This window comes from Haemaphysalis longicornis, unplaced genomic scaffold (assembly GCF_048455015.1).
Source record: "Haemaphysalis longicornis isolate Haplotype H1 unplaced genomic scaffold, Haemaphysalis longicornis Haplotype H1 scaffold_196, whole genome shotgun sequence".
Taxonomy (NCBI): Eukaryota; Metazoa; Arthropoda; class Arachnida; order Ixodida; family Ixodidae; genus Haemaphysalis; species Haemaphysalis longicornis.
In genome coordinates this window covers 145,287-162,156 of record NW_027526291.1, presented here as the reverse complement: position 1 = coordinate 162,156, position 16,870 = coordinate 145,287, and the positions used below count along the sequence as shown (strand labels likewise).

The 16,870-nt window shown below is 47.2% G+C and overlaps 1 long non-coding RNA gene across 1 annotated transcript in view; it reads left to right on the top strand.

The window, feature by feature from the left end:
- Positions 1-16,870, top strand: part of LOC144166885 (uncharacterized) — a 156,347-nt gene that overhangs the window by 112,666 nt on the left and 26,811 nt on the right. The window contains exon 5 of the long non-coding RNA XR_013321784.1: positions 561-599. This is a non-coding gene — a long non-coding RNA (uncharacterized LOC144166885). The remainder of the gene's footprint in view (positions 1-560; positions 600-16,870) is intronic.

The following is a 16,870-nucleotide window of genomic DNA, read 5'->3' as shown; positions in this document are numbered from 1 at the left end:
ACGCTTTTCTCGGACGCAGTTTTATATTATCGTTAAATGAGTAATGTGGGCCATTAACCGCGAGAGTGAGGGGACACTTCGCTTCATAGAAATTTGTGTAAACTGCAAATGAATAATTCCAGAGGACCGAGGTACCCCGGAGGTGTTCATCTTTATAAGACAATAGAACACTGTGAGAGCTTGCATAACAAGAAAGTTTTTTTCTAAATTTGAAGTTTTGTTCTTTGGTTGCTTTTTTAAGGATTGCTTTTTCAAAAATGTCTTTTTTCACGTTTCGGTTTTTTGCGGGTAAGTATTACCTCATTTTTCACTGATTCGAGTAAGTTTGTTTATAGAACAGAAAGTCAGTGAAACGTCGGTGCCGTTTGCGCAGCAACATCAAAACACTTTTCAAACCATTCCCAATGTACAGTTGTCTTCCATTGTACTCGTGAGTGTTAAGGTCCACAGAGTATGCTGTATACCACCTGTAAATTTGTTATGGCCGCTATTCTAACTTCCCGGCGTAATACTACTGGCAAGGCTTCTTGAATAATATTTCCCTTTTTTTTAATTTCCAGGTTCTCCGGAAGCAGAGCATTACGGTGCTTCCTATCGTGGTATGTATTCGTTATAGCTTGGATTTTCACAAGAATTCGGATAACATCAGATAAGCTATTTATTTTTCTCTGAGCGGTACAAAAATACAATACGAGAGGGGAAGGAAGCAAAAAGCTGCCCTTTGCAGCTTAAGCTCCCCTAATGCCCTACATGAGACAACAGAAGTGATGTAGCACGCAGAGACGGAACGACTACATTGATTCAACATTCTTACACAATAGTAACGTATTATCAACACTGTGCATTATTATAATCAAGAAGCAACTATAGAGAAAGAACCTGTACAAAGCAAAACTGTTAAACCGACAAAGCGGTAACCGAAAGTAGATGTGAATCCTCTGTAATGCATGACTCCGATTACAACAAAGGCTCAAAAGTGTACATCAGCTTCTTTAACATTTCCTTTGAGATTTTCTTTATAAAAAATTATTTTCTTCCAGTGTGTTTAAAAGTATCGGCAAGGTATACAACATAGATTGGTAGCAATTATTGGTGCGACAGAATGGCAATGACCACAAGGCAGGATGGCGTACACAGTAAGCTGGTTCAAGACGAACTAGCGGAAACGTAGACAACATGGCACTGTTATTGGCAAATACAGCAGTGTTGCAGATTGAAAGTAGTCTGAACGTGTATGGTTAAGTCCACTCAACACAGTATCGTTCGGTATGGGCCTTCCACTCTGAATTAGCAATAAGTCTTATTGCTCGTTTTTGCGCTACAAGAAGTTTCCATTTAGTTTGCTTAGTTTTTCTTCCCCAGAGTGTATGACAGTAGCTAATAACTGGCAGCATAAATGCATTGTAAAATAATAATTTAACCCGTCTGAGAAGGGTGTATCGGTGTCGACATATCACGCCAGTTATACTATTCATTTCTGTATGTACGCTGTCATTTTCCTTTATGTCAACGTGTTGTTTCGTCGGCAACCGTGGGAGGATGGGGACGGATACATTTATTGATAAGGAGAAACTATCCTGGCAGCGATCTTTGTTCGCTACTCGATATGAACAAAGGAGGGGTGATAATGAGCGAAAGAAGCGAAGACACAAAAACTCACACAAACACTAACAAGCGCAAATAAGCACACAGAAACCGAAAAACCCAAAAACACAGCACAAGCACGGGAGTAAAGTAAAAGAAAACACTCATAGAGTTTTGTTCAGGCCGGAGTCACGGAGAAATTACAACCCTTATGACCCTATGAGAATTGACCCTTGTAGTCCGTGTAACCCCGGCAGTCGATTACAAGGAGTGATGGCGTCCCTATGTTTCAGGCATGCATAAGCACGCAGTCCCAAGGTTGTCTTCATGGTTAGACGGGGGTTATCAAAACGGTAACTCACACAGTACAGGTTCGAGGTCTTCACGAACACTGCAAGCGTGGCAGTGAATGGACGCAACTCGGTGCGTCTTGTCCAAGTAGTGGGCGGTAATCTACGAGTGTTGCGGAATGGGTACCCAAATTCATTTTTATTTTGTTCGGGGTCAAAATTTCGTTCCTTTCACACTTTCGGTATGCAATCGAGTAGCCGAGCAATTCCAATCCATTGCTCCTTTCCAGAAGTCAGCGTACTCCCTCAGACTCGTTTGGACTCAAACTCACGCGTGACTTTGAGTTTGAGTGGGTGTGAGGCTTATGCAGCATCGTGAGTTTGAGCCCGAGTGATCCCGAGGGAATTTGAGTCCAACGGATCCTGAGTAATGTTGAGTACGCCTGAGCCCGAGTGAGTTCTTAGGTCATTTAGGGTTATGGGCCCCAGTGAGTTCTCAGTCCATTTTGAATTTTAGGTGCGGAGTACCTTAGGACAGCACAATGTCCGTCCGCGTCCGTGCGCATAGCATTTAAAATCGCAAAAAATCGCACAGGCACCGGCAGGATTCGAGCAGTGTATGGTAGACCAGATCAGTTGTCTTACCCGTTAGGCTAGGACCGTGAGTTAGTACCCGAGAGTCAAACGGCTTACTCCCTTGCCTGTAACGGTGCGGAGAACCTTAGGACCGCCTAATGCTCGGCCGCGTCCATCTGTGCGCACACGGCCATCAAGTGAAAATCAAGCGAAATTAGATTTGAGCCGTGAGTTGCAGTTTCATTGAGGGAATATTCAGAGTGCATCTCACGACTCAAATCGAATGACGGTCGAGATGCAAATCCGATGTCACCCGGCGCGCAACTTGGATGTCATTTCGAGTCCCCGTACTCCGCACCCTCGCCATCATCCGTGGAGTGGAGGTGCTGCCATTTTTTAGCCCAAGTGAGTTCCGAGTCCATTTGAGTTCTGAGTCCATTTTGAGTTCCGAGTCCCTTTTGAGTTCTGAGCCTGAGTGAGTTCTGAGTTTTTCGCTCGCTGCGAGTGTGAGTTTAAAGGAGCGTAGAAGAGTAGCTAAGCAATGTACCTCCTCGGCTTAGCTGAGCGTGATTCCAAAATAAATTGTGACTGAGTTGAGCCCGTCCAACTTTGCCGAGGTATGCTAACGATAGTGGTTGTTGTAGAGTTCATAGTTTATATATTCCGCTAGGATGATGGGATTTTATCAAGCACTCCATTATGTGTTCCCAGCAAGATACGATTGTGGAGGGCTTCCACCCCGAAGATTAAGCATGTGCGTTCGTATGTCGTAACTTACCTGCGTTTCGCTTGCGTGATTGTTGCGCAAGTGTTTGCGTCAGGTAGGAGGCAGCTATGGTTGGCTGTAGAGTTTCATGCGTCGTTTTGGGCTCATAATTCAGGTTACGTGTGGTTACGACAGCATTCGCGATCCGCATTATTGATTGGGGGAGGGGGGGGGTGTAAGAGGCCGCACTTCAGAGGCTCGGCATGCAAAGCATCTGCTGGACAATAAGTCGCGCTTGCAGCTTGGCGTACGAAAACTTCGATCAAAACGACGAGCTCTCTCTCGCCTTGCTCAACATGAGGCCACTGAAATTTCACGTACCGACGTCAACCACGACACGACAAGGATACTAGAACTCAGTTTTGTGTCCGTCAGTGATCACCTACAACAGCTTCGACATTCAAGTCTTGCGCATGAGGGCACGCTTCGCTCAATTTTTGGGGCCAAGGTGGTGTGCTCATGTGTTTACAACAAATGCTAACCTCCCAAGTGTTAAACCCTAGATACGGTTGCAGATAGCTGTTGCGAAGCGCAAATCACACATTATCTACCGACCGAAGTGCCAGCCTATACCAAGTTCAAAACCCAGGCAAGCGGTAGATGTTATGTGGCCGGATTACGCGCGTTTTCATAGCAGCGCTTGAATATCAAAGTTATGAGTAATACGTATGTCAAATAGATATAGCAAATTGAGATTTCAGGTTTTAATGCACCGAAGCTGGCACTAGACAATCAAGCGTTCCGTAATGGTGGGCTATGGATAAATTTTGACTACATGGGTGTCATTAACATGCGCTAATATCTCGACGTTTTCGCTTTTGACCTCCATCAGAAAAGCACCCACGCACTCTTGCCTTGATTAAACACACCAGGTCTGGCTCAGCACCAGAACGCTTTAAAGTCCAACTGCACTAAAATTTCACGTAGGCCAAATTTACTATGAATGTACAGTACGTACCACCACACCGACTGGGACATTACTGATTACACCGTGAAATGTGTTTTGATAGAGAGCTTTAAAACAGGGTGCTGCAACGCTGTGAGTTCCCCGAGCGGCTTCGGGCGCCGTACTGCGTATGCACAGAACCCAAGGTGTCCTTGGGCTACAACTACCGCCCCCTCACACGTCTCTTCCTTCACCCTTGGACAGATTATGGCGACAATTACAGACCCATTCCCTCCCCACCAGACACGTCCTCCACCACATCTATCCCACATTATATCCCCGCCCAAACTGCCCGGCATGTGGCGCTCGAGATACCACGCCACACGCTATTTGGGAATGCCCCTCTTTTCCCCCGCTTTATTTATCCAACCCTCCCACTACCTGGCTGGAGGTGAGCGGGAGCTCCTCGCCCGAGCTACAGCTCCTGACCGTTGCTAGGGCTCAGGATTACCTGGCGCGGCTCCCTCACCTGAGGGACACTCGCTAGGACTGAGCCTCGTCAGAAATAAAGTTATTCTCTCTCTCTCTCTCTCTCTCTCTCTCTCTCTCTCTCTCTCTCTCTCTCTCTCTCTCTCTAGCGGGTATGCTATTTTGCCGAAATATGGGCAGCCACAAAGCTGCTCCCAAGAGGAAGCTGCGTTCCTTGCGTCGCTCCCACAGCCAGCGAGACAGCGCGTGACCACGACTAAAGCGAAAGGTGCGGCTCGATTCCAGATCAACCGGATCAGCTACGACGATCGCTGATGTAAATTTGTAGAATACGCGCGTCGTTCGCAAGAAATGGATAAAGCAGGAAATCGTGAAGCGTTTTCTGCCCTCGCAGACGGTCCGCGCACACGCAGGCCTCATCCGCCCTCATGGCCCACGAAGCGGCTCGAACTTGCGCCTACCACGGTAGCAACAGCTTGCGATGCTCTTCCAAAGCAATCTTATCGCGAAAAAGAAATTTCACATGCGAGAAAGTAGGTGTTACTGTGGTGAAAAAATTGTACTAGGAATTGTTATCAGCGCCGATTTTAAAAGCTGCGATCAGGCTTCTGCTTCGATGCTAAACCTACGCTGACCGGCCGCGGAGGTTCGACGGCCTGACCTGGCACCGCGGCGTGCGGTGCGGGCAGCGCCGAAGGATGGCGCTACATACGCATTGATCTTAGGAAGAATCAAAACAGGCCACGGCAGGTGTCTTGGTCACCGATCACTCAATGGCAATTATCGCGAAAATAAACTTCTACATGCAAGAAAGGGTATGATAGTGCGGCGAAAAGTTGTGCTAGGGTTTCTCATTCGCAATTGTACAGATAGCGCGATTAAAAATCCGCCACGATTCTAAGCCTTAAGATCCCAACACCCGAGCTGACCAGAGCAATGCAAGCTGGTTGCGGGCTCAGATCAGTTCAAATCAGTTTATTGTCCACTAGTAGATGGTTCGTCTTGTAAAATCCACTTTTGCAGCTTGACAAAGCCCAATGGCCGAGGGGCTGTTGGGGAAGCCCCTCTTCTAAAACTCGCCCCGCGCTCACGCGTTGCGTTTGGCTTCCCCTCACTTCTTGGGGGCCTCCAATTCCTGGTTACCCTATCGTTAAACTGCACAATCTGTTATAAAAATTTAAAATAGTTCCGTCGCAGGTGACGTTGCACCTGCCGGAGAAACGCGCAAACAGCCAGGAAGCGAAAACCACATTTCAGCTAGCCGGGTTCTTTTTGGTTCGGTCAACCAGGAGAACCTGTCGAGCTCCGCTGGCAGTGTTTTGCGTAGGGCTGCTGCGAGAGCGAAGCGCTGCGGGCAGGTTTGCTCCGGCAGGCCGGCCGCTTGCTGCCGCTGGGTGCCGCCAAGGCTACTTGCGAGGTCACTTCAGTTTGGCCGTAATAACCATGGCCTCTCAGTTTCTGTTTCAAAATCGACGATTTTTGATGGCCGTTTGCGCCGTAAATACGCGTATTTCATCTGTCATTTTTTTGCATCTTGACGTCTTTTTAGGCAGACTATACAAAAATAAGGTTTCTAAGAGGCCGAAAGTTTCTGTACAGTTGGCCTTTAACCACCGCGTCACCATGACAGAACACGTGCTGTTCCCGCTGCGAAGGGTCACAAAGTATCTAAAGGAATTTAATCTTTATGGATCTGCTACTTTGTCGCATTTTCGAATACACTGTAAGCCATTATAAACCAGTAAAACAAACGTTTTCACCAACGTGTCTCAGGGCGACGAAAAAGCCATATGCGGGCGCCAAAACATGATGATCACATTAGTAATTCGTTTCCAAGACCCCATGTCAGTGTTTAATTGCGTGCAACGCTTTGAGGGGCGGAGGACCCCAGCCGTTTGAAATGCTACGGGCTACGCAAGGAGTATTGGTGAGAGTTAGATGTAACAACAAACTATGGCATATTATAATTGTAGCAGCCATGCCTTTGACAACCGCTAGCACGTGTTATAATAATCATCATGCGCAGCTTCAGTATGAGTAGCGTATGGGCTCGGCGCGCGAGGGTAGTCACGCGGCACAGAACACCGTTCTGCCTTCTGGCAACCTACGGGCACTCCGTACTACGCGGGGCCGTGTGCCATAGTAGCAGTAGTAGTATGTATTGTTGAATGAGGCGGACTTAGCCTTGTATAGCTGCCGACAATTGCTCCGCCTTATCGTCCCCAATACGATATCAGAGACACGCAAAGTCACCACACCTCACTCAGTCCTGTGCACTGCAAGAGTCCGAGTAGGAGAGGAGACACCTCTCTTCGCACAATCCACTTGTCCCTAGGAAAAATAATGTCCTCCGATGTAGCATGGGGCACTCCCAGCTTCTGGAGATCGCGGAAAAAGTTCATCCGCTAATGGTAGGTTTTGGAGCACTTCATAATGTAGTGATCAATGCCAACAGTCATGCTGCACGATGGGCACAAATGGGGTGAAAAAAGGTTGATTTTATGTAGCCAAGCTGGTGTACGGGCTGAGTCTCTTCTTACTGGGTGGAGCAGGCAGGCTTGGGCTCTTTTCAGACCTTTCGTCACGACTGGTTGGTGTACTGGTCGCCACAGCTGCCTAAAATGCTCTCGAATGGTTTGTTTCTGTATGCATTAGAAATCGCATCGCGCTTGCGCCGTCCTTGTAGGCGATAAGACGTCCTTGGCTAAGCTGTCAGCATGTTCGTTTCCCGCTACGCCGACGTGCGACGGGATCCACTAGAATTGCACGGTGAAGCTTTCATAAAGTTGCATATTTAATTATATGCAGGAGGTACCACATGGCCTAATCGCCCATCTGTCGATGGCAAAAGAACAAAAGCACTCCGCTTATTTATTAACCAAGCCCAAAATTCTTTTTTCTGCAGCAGAGGCGATCTGGAAACATTTCGATGGCACACAATGTTAGCAGAAGACAGGCTGCATGTAACGTATTGCGTGGCTCTGGGTAGCACCAAGAACTCTTGAAGAGACATTTACCGGGTATTCTTTTGATTCCCCTCCACGTCTTACAGGAATGACAACCAGAACTATGTTGTAAATAAATGCAGGCGAAGCTTACGTTCATTAATTTTTTCTCTCTTGCCTACATGCCCTTATGTCAGCTTTAATATTCATGAACAGACCAGCCTAATGGAGCAGAAAATGTATAGAATTTTGAACAATTGCCGACTAATCTTACGGTGTTTCTCTTCATGTGGAGCTTTGTCATTTCAGACTTCCCGATGAGTAGCAAAATAAGTCTACTTTTGGGCTATTTTAGAACACTTTGTGGGGGCTTGTTGTTGTGAGAACATTTTTACTTACTTCGTCTCTTTTAACCAATACTTCAAATTTACACTATTATAAGGAATAAATTTGTAAGCTTTGCTAATTCGGCATTGTGATGGAGATACAGGACATTGCATGGTTGGTGCTATTCGGCACTTGTAAAAAAGTGCTTTGGCATGAATATTAGTAATCAATTGGACATCCTTATCCGTACCAGGTTAGGATGCGGCAGTTGGTTACCCTTCGTATGACATCATCACATGAATACCAAATACAATACAAATACAGAAATATAAACACTATAGTGCGATTGGAAAATATATCTCTTAGAGAAACCTGGAGCAAAAATGTAGAAGAAACACAATACCGCCTGTCGTGTTCAAGGCTGGGCACTTCTTTTTTTTAACGTTGTTTTTCTCGGCCCCAGCTTCCGAATATTCGAAGCACTGAGCCATTTAAACATTTTACGTTGTGCGGGCTCAAAACTACTAACAGACGACAGATGTCCTGCAGTCACCCATGTAAACTCAACAACAGAATCTGCGCCTGTATGGGGATGCTCTGTGAGTAATGTAGGTGCCCTTGATTTTCCAGCCAGTTATTTATGCAGAACCGACATTGGCGGCAGTGAAAAACACATCACACGTGAACTGCTGAATTGTTTGGCTGCTTATCGTGTCAAATTGCGGAGAAAACAGACTGACACAGAATACCACAACACGGAACGCCGCGCAGTGGCCAACAGGGACTTTTGTTTGCTCAGAACGCGGTAATATATGATGCAGTTGACCCCGATAACTAAGTCTGATTGACACAAGAAATAAACTGTACATGTTACACAAGCATGATAGAATGAGAGACGGGTGGCCGCGCATATTGACCCCTCCCGACCAATAAGAAAAGTTCCCGCTATCTCGATTTCTTCTTGACCCTGTGACTGTAAACCAGCGCTTGTGTTGGTGGCTACGCGAGCCTTTTTCGAGACATTCAGAGCTGTAGTGTGTCCATGGAACCAGGTCTTAGAGATGGTGTAGTCAAAAGCCGCCATCGTGACGACACAGTCGTCACGATCGCGCTAACTGGTACTTCTCTTCCCTTTCAAAATATCAGCTTCTCTACCTTACTTCTGCCTCAAGCCGTCATCACTGGCATTCTCTCCTCTTTAGATTAAGACGTTGTTTCGGCATTGGCCATTGACTGTCAACAAAATACTGGCCCTCATATTCTGGATGTGAGTGCACCGAAAAAAAATATTTTGCACAAATTTTGGCACCAGATTTACAGCCTGCCCAACCCGATGAACTCCGCCGTCTTCTGGCTCCCTTTTGGGAAATTTTCAGTCTCAACAATCGCCCTTTCGGGAAAGCCTTGTCAGTCACACACCCAATTAATACCGGCAGCGCAAACCCCATTTACAAACGCCCTTACAGAGTCTCCTGTGCAGAGCGGCCAATTATCCAACAAAAAAAATTGCACCATCTTCTCGTGGGGAACCCTGATGACGATGCGAAGCGTCGTGGCGGTTCCGTGTGGTTCCATTGTGTTGCCGTTATGTTGAGTTGTCTGGTGTTTCCTAGCGCCAGAGGGAATTCCGCGTCCGGGTCCACACCGGTGGCAAAGGCACGCAAGTTCTGTTGTGTTACGGTGAGTAGGCGGTGGTTCTCGAGGCGCCAAAACTCGTCCATCATGTTCTTGTCGATTTTGTCGTCTCTGTGGTAGGATCGGTAGTCTCCGTCAGCGTTGGTGAGGTAAAGGTTGTTGACATTGGTGCACCGGCTCAGAGCAGTGTACACGTCCTCCTCTTCACAGCTTTGTCTTCTTCTTCTTCTTCTTCTTCGGCGGTTCCCTTACGGGAAGATGACGACGGTGGTTGAACGCAAAGCTATCTCGTGATGGATTCTTTGGTTGGCCAATCCCTAGGGGCATCCTGCCACAATCAGCATCAGAAGTGCTGCGGACGGGGCGAGAGCAACGTACACGCCCTCCTCTTCGCAGCTTTGTATTGTTCTCCTTCTTCATCTGTTCCTATACGGGAAGATGACGACGGTGGTTGAACGCGAAGCTATCTCGGGATGGATTCTTTGGTTGGCCAATCCCTAGGGAAATCCTGCCACAATCAGCATCAGAGGCGCTGCAGACGGGGCTGGTTGAGCTGCAAGGCGCGTGGCGCTTCCCGCCACAGCTTTACCACGGGAAATTCAACATCCTCCTCTAAAGTTTTCAGTTCGTCGTTTCCGTTGACGTTCAGCTCCGCGTGCCTTCGTTGCATCAGTAGCTTCTTGACGTAGTTTGAAGAGTCAAGGACATAAGGCGCATTCGTAGCACTTGCTCCTGTCCCGGTTTTGTAGCGCAGTGGGGAGAGCACCGCGTACCTCCCGTTGCGGCCAGAGAGTCGTGGGATCGAAACCGGGCGCCGCTATTTCTTTTTTTCATAGTGTATGCGGAGAGGTGCGGACAACAGACGGACGCCGGACGTAGCCCCGAGCAAGAGATGCATTGCATCTAAAAGTTCATAAGGTGCTAGCGAAGGACGTCATTGAATGTTTTTGCAGACTATGGGCCTCTCCAGTAGTGCTAGTCAAGAAAAAAGTGGCACAGGACGGTTATGCGTCGACTACACCTCAACACCGTCACAAAGAACACGTCATCATCATCATCATCACCAGCCTATCTATTCCCACTGCAGGGCAAAGGCCTCTCCCATTATTCTCCAATTACCCCGGTCCTGTGCCAGCTGTGACCAATTTGTCCCTGCAAACTTCTTGATCTCATCCGCCCATCTAACTTTCTGCCGACCCCTGCTACGCTTGCCTTCTCAAGGGATCCACTCTGTTACCCTTAATGACGAACGGTTATCTTGCCTGCGCATTACATGCCCTGCCCATGTCCATTTCTTCTTCTTAATTTCTACCAGTATGTCCGTAATACACGCCTTGCCAGTGCGGTGGCCAGCACAGACTGTAACCTACAGCGGGCGGCCGTTCAGCTTGCGCTGGCGGCCCTTGAACGCCAGCGGCCGAACACGCTGCCTCCCCCCACCAGGAGGCCGGCGACAGTAGGTAACCTCTCGCAGGCAATAAAGATGTTGTTTCTCTCTCTCTCCCTGACCCACTCCGCTCTCTTCCTGTCCCTTAATGTTACACCTATCATTTTCCGCTCCATTGCCCTCTGAGTCGTTCTCCATTTAAGTTGAACACTCTTGATGAGTACCGGTTGATGAGTACCGGTAAGACGCAGCTGTTATACACTTTCTTCTTCAGGGACAATGGCAGGCTGTTATTCATTATCTGAGAATGTCTGCCGTATGCACTCCACCCCATTCTGATCCTTCTAATTATCTCTGCCTCATGGTTGGGATCCGGGGTCACAACTTGTCCTAAGTAGATATATTCTTTTACCTCTTCCGCTAATTCGCCCCCTATCCCAAACTGTTGTGCTGTCCCGAGGTTTTTGATTCATTACTTTAGTTTTCTGCATATTACTTTTCAGGCCCACGGTTCTACTCCGTTCGTCTAGTGCGGAAAGCATGCTTTGCAATTCGTCCCCCGAGTTACTTAGCAAGGCAACGTCATCAGCAAATCTGAGGTTACTGAGGTATTCTACATTAACCCTTACTCTCACCTATTCCCAATCCAGCGTTCTGAATACTTCTAGTAAACATGCTGTGAATAACATTGGAGAGATTGTGTCTCCTTGTCTGGCGCCGTTCCTTATAGGTATTTTACTGCTCTCCTTATGGAGGATGATGGCAGCTGTGGACCCATTGTAGATATTCTCTAGTATTTTTACACAATGCTCATCTACTCCCTGGTTCCGTAATGTCTGAATAACTGCTAGGGTTTCGACCGAGTCGAATGCTTTCTCATAATCTGTGAAGGCTATATATAGGGGTTCAGAATACTCAGCGCATTTCTCTATCACCTGATTGATCGTGTGAATATGGTCTATTGTCGAATAACCTTTACGGAACCCTGCTCGCCCTTAAGGTTGACTGAAATCTAAGGTTGCAGAAATTCTGTTAGCGATTACCTTGGTAAGTACCTTGTAGACGACTGACAGTAAGCTGATCGGCCTGTAATTTTTCAGGTCCTTCATGTCACCTTTCTTATGAATTAGGATGACATCCAGAATAATGCCGAACGAGAAAGTAGTTCAGAGGAGATAGACATCCCACCAGTAACGACCGAAGAAGTAAGGAAGGCTTCGAAAGAAATGAAAGGGGGCAAAGCACCTGGTGAGGATCAGATAACAGCAGACCTCTTGAAGGATGGAGGAGAAATTGTACTTGAAAAACTGGCAAACCTGTATACGCAATGCCTTGACGTGTACACTTCATGCATAAACCCCCACAAACAAGGTCTGGTAGAGAATGATGATGGGACGACAAGATTAGGCAAAACATAGGCGAGGTTAACTTGCAAAAAAAAAGGAATACCCGGGTGGGTGGAGAGCCAAAAAAAAAGAACCATGCAACTATTTGCCGTATAAACAGATGGGTTAAGCCCAGCCCGCCAGCGCAAACCTGTCTAAAAAGGCTGTCACGCCTCATTGGATCCATTGTAGACGAACACGCAAATGTTGCGACAACCCAATGGAACCGCTGTATGTGACTCCGAGCGCAATAAAGAATTTGCATTCCATAGACATATGTGGATGCCAAGAACACGTTAAATGCCTGGTACCTCCTAAAAATCCATCGGTTATGCGGACCGAAAGCCTGCGAATAACTATGAAGTCCCTCAGTACGCCCCCGCCAATATCGGGCGCTTTGCCGGTAGGAGTCTAGCGGAACGCCGGGATATTTAGGTGGTACGCAAGACCTTTGGATGCTAGCATACTCGGTTGGTGTTGTTGGCCATGAACCGAACCGAAGTGCTGAGCTCCTCAAAAAGTTTGGTTAAGCACCAGAAACGAACCCCAATTTGTTTGTCACAGAAATATCTTTATCAATACTTGGTTTATCGCTACAGAAAAAGGCCAAATCGTCAGCATACACCAGTAGTTAAAGTTCAGTTATGAGCATATGTAAACCTTGTTTGCTACTGCATTGGAGCACACTCCGACATAAAGTTGTCGGCTGTAGAGTGCAAAAAGTAAAGGCGATAGCGGGAAACCTTGCTTTACTGACGAATGTATAGGCACGGGCTTTGAAAGGTGACCATTAACAATTAGGTGGGTAGCGCAGTTGCTGTAACAGAGGCGTACTCCTTTGAAAACGACCGAACCAGCGTTGGCCCGCACTTACAGAAAAACAAAACAAAAGGCAAAAATGAGCGGAGACACGATCAAACGCTTTTGAAAGATCTATCTTCAGGAGTTCAAGCTACCCATTGAAATTTTTAAAGAACGAAAGGGCGGTTGGAGCTATGTTTAAATTCGTCTGTATTGATCGGTCAAGTAGTCCAAATGTTTGATGCTGGCCAATGAGTATAGACATGACAAACTGCAGACAATTAGATAATATCTTCGGAAAAATTTTGTTGTCAACATTAGTCAACGTGATCGGTCCGAAGCTAACCATAGATCGCAATTTTTCACAGTCTTTACTTTTTGAAATCAGTACTGTATGGCTTTTCCTGCGTGACGTCGGAAGAGAACATCCGGATAGCATTCAAAAGCTCCAATAAAACTGGACATAAAATAGACTTAAAAACTTTGTAAAACTCTCCGGGGAGTCATTTGCGGCCAGGGGTTTTGGAGACCGGAAGCTGATGGACTGCGGCCTCAATCGCTTCTAGAGTAATATGGCCGCTTATAATGCAACTGTCGTCATCTGTCGATGGGTCTACCAGGGAGACGAAATGTCCAAAAAGGTTATTATCAATGGGATCGAAGGTACCGCTGGATAGTTGCTTATAATAATTTTCAAATTCAGATGTAACCTCTTCCTTACTAGTTAAAAGAACACAATGTAAATTTATACCCGGGATAAACTTTGTGGAAGCGCTGTGGCGCTCGTCAAGTAAAGCCTGACGCGTCGGATTCTCACAGTGCAATGTGCATAGCACGATTTTTCCAGTACCGAACACGTGGCCACAAGTCAGCGATGCTATAGACTGAAATGTACTGTACATAAGGTATAGCCAGTTTACATTTTCATTTAGGTTTCACATATTTTAAGAAGCTTAGATGACTATTTCTTGTATAGCGCTCGTTCAATGAGCGTCCCCCAAATTCCCACAATATCTCATGTCTACCGACTGCATTCCTTAGACGAAAAAGCTTTCGCAGATGTGTGGTCGTGCTGCTGACCGCTGTGATAGTTCACCCAACCCAAAAAGAAGTGTACGCAACCTTGGGTTTATGCTGTACGGGAAAAGTTGCGGTTGATTTTAATTCTTTCGTATCTAAACTATCTACGCTGACTCTTCTCCCGCCTTCAATTGGCCTTAGATGCTCCTAGTAGCGTACCAGTCAGTGAAGCATAGCATGTGCGCTTGTGCAGTGGGTGGAGCCATCTGGACGTGGAGTTTGATACAGTGTACAAACTAACAAACTAAAGGCGCATTTTGCATTCACAAACGTGTCGTAGCTTATTTTCAACTGACTGACTCTGTCGGAGAATCGGAGGGACGTGCAGTAGCGTAGTCAAACCAAGCCTTCTTTTTTGACGTCATACGAAACGCCACAGAAAATGGGCGAGGATGCAAAGAGAAGGACATAATTTCCGAATTGATTTTGTAGTAAATAAAGTCGCGTAAACGCAGTGAAAGTGGTCGAAGCATGGCCTACAGATTACTGACTAGAATTTGCGTTCGTAATCCCGCAATGTTTACAAATCACTTCAGTGTTTCTTTTAGAGGGAGGGAGGAGCGGGTTTCTTCCCATGGAAGAGAAGGAAGATTTACAACTTTTTGTGAGCTACTGGAGAAACGTTCCTCCTTTGGCGGCGCTACGCCAGCAAGGCTTGTTATGCCAGAAAGGAATAACGAGCTGATCGGTTTGACGATCGAGGCACTACAAGTAGGTAGGTTACTGTGCTTGTGTGCACGCATTTGAAATTCGCTAAAATAACCAAGACATCATCTACCGAGCTCCAAAACTACGGTTAGCAGGACATGACGCCAACTGTATGCGCGATTTCTTCCATTCGTACCGGGAGGGGGTCCGTCTTCGCTTTCAGCGCGAACGCGCCGCCGTTCACTGAGCAAGTCACAACGATTCCATTAGCGTGCCGCCTTTATTTCTCCCAGGCGTTCCCCGATGCACGAGATCACCAACATCCAACGCGGCCGTTTGAGAATAGCTAGTGGGTATTAGTCTTAGTTGTTAGTTGCTGTTAATCCCCTCACCTTAAAGGGACACTGAAGTGAATTTGTCAAGCTCCCGTTTTTGCTGGCACTGCGTAGACTGGCTCAAATTAGCACACTTTTCATCGTTTATCCGGTTGACAAATCGGTAATTATTTTACAAAGCGCGAAAGAAGAAAAACTACCATGCGCGGTTTGCGGCGGCCGCACCAACTAAGGCTGTGACGTTGAGAGGAGGGGCGCCGGGATTGGACGATGCCCAAGGTTAGCAATCACACAAGTTTTGGTTTCGGTTTCGGTTCTGTAAAACATAACCAATGGCTTTGTTGGATGGGCATTCTCAATATCTCAGTAATCATCGTACCGCGCTTCTGCCATGTTGTCGGCTGTAAAATGCACAAGATAAGCCTCCCAGGACCGCTTGTAGTCGTAGCATTCACTAGCCGAGACCTACGCAATGCATGAACGCCCTCCGCGTACCCGCAGACGCCCAAATGTCATGCGCTTTTCCCCCATATTTGGAGCTTGCCTCCCTCATGCCTGTATCGTAAAAAGCGTGTTCGCACCAGGCCAAGGGTCTGTTCATTCTGGCCTGTGCCCACTGCCTGCAAGCAGTCGGTGCTTATGGCAACAGCACGCCAACGAGAACTCGCTAGCGCGCCAGTGCCAGCCTGCGCGCGTTTTGTGAACTAGTTCGTGTAGCCATGAACGTTGCGGCCCCAAAAAAGGTGAACTCAATATAGAAAACATCGGCGGAAAACAAAAAAGTTAACTTACAAAAAAAAAAAGCACGTACCCGCGGGGATTCGAACTCGTGACTCGCAAAACATTTGCAGAGAATTCCCAGCGCCTCAGACCGCTAGGCCACGGAGCGGGACGCACATGCCTTGCTAATATAGGGTATATATTGTACAACCGGTTTACACTTTTATTTAGTTTTGGCATTTCAAGCCGCTTAGGTGACTATTTGTTGTACTGCGATCGTGCAGTAAGCGTCGCCCGAGTTTCCACAGTAGCTCACGTCTAGCAATTGCATTTCGTAGACGGAAAAGCGTTCGCAGATGCGTAGTCGTGCTGCTGACCGCTGTGCTTGTTCGCCCAGCGCAAAAAAGTGCTTCCCGCGCCCTAGTTTTACGCTGTACGGTAAAAATATCAGTTGATTTTATTTGCTTAGTACCTATATTGACTTCGCTGACTCTTCTGCCGCCTTCAAGAGGCCTTATATTTTCCTACTGGCGTACCAGTCAGCGAAGCGTCGCATGTGCAGCGCTTGTGTGAAGCGACCTTGACTTGGAGCTAGATACAGTGTACAAACAAACCAAGTAAAGAAAGGCACATTCTTCCATTCACAAACGTGTCCTGGCTTCGTTTCAACTAAGCGAACGAATTGCGACCAAGCAATTTTTTTTAACCTCCTTGATTGCGACGACCCGCCGGCGGCCGGCGGACGAAACGCTGGGCCGACTGGCTCTGTCGGCCGGGGAGCCGTGCAGTAGCGCAGCCGTGGCGCAGCCAATTGCCAGCTCATCCCCTCCTGACGTCACACGAAAACGCCACAGAAAATGGGCGAGCGTAAAGAGAGGAGGACAGCGTTTTCGAATTAGTTTTTCTACTAAATAAAATCGCGTAAACGCGCCTAGAGTGGTCGAAACATGGCCTGGGGACTCCGGACTACAATTTGCGCTAGTAATCCCGCAATGTTTACATATCACTTCAGTGTC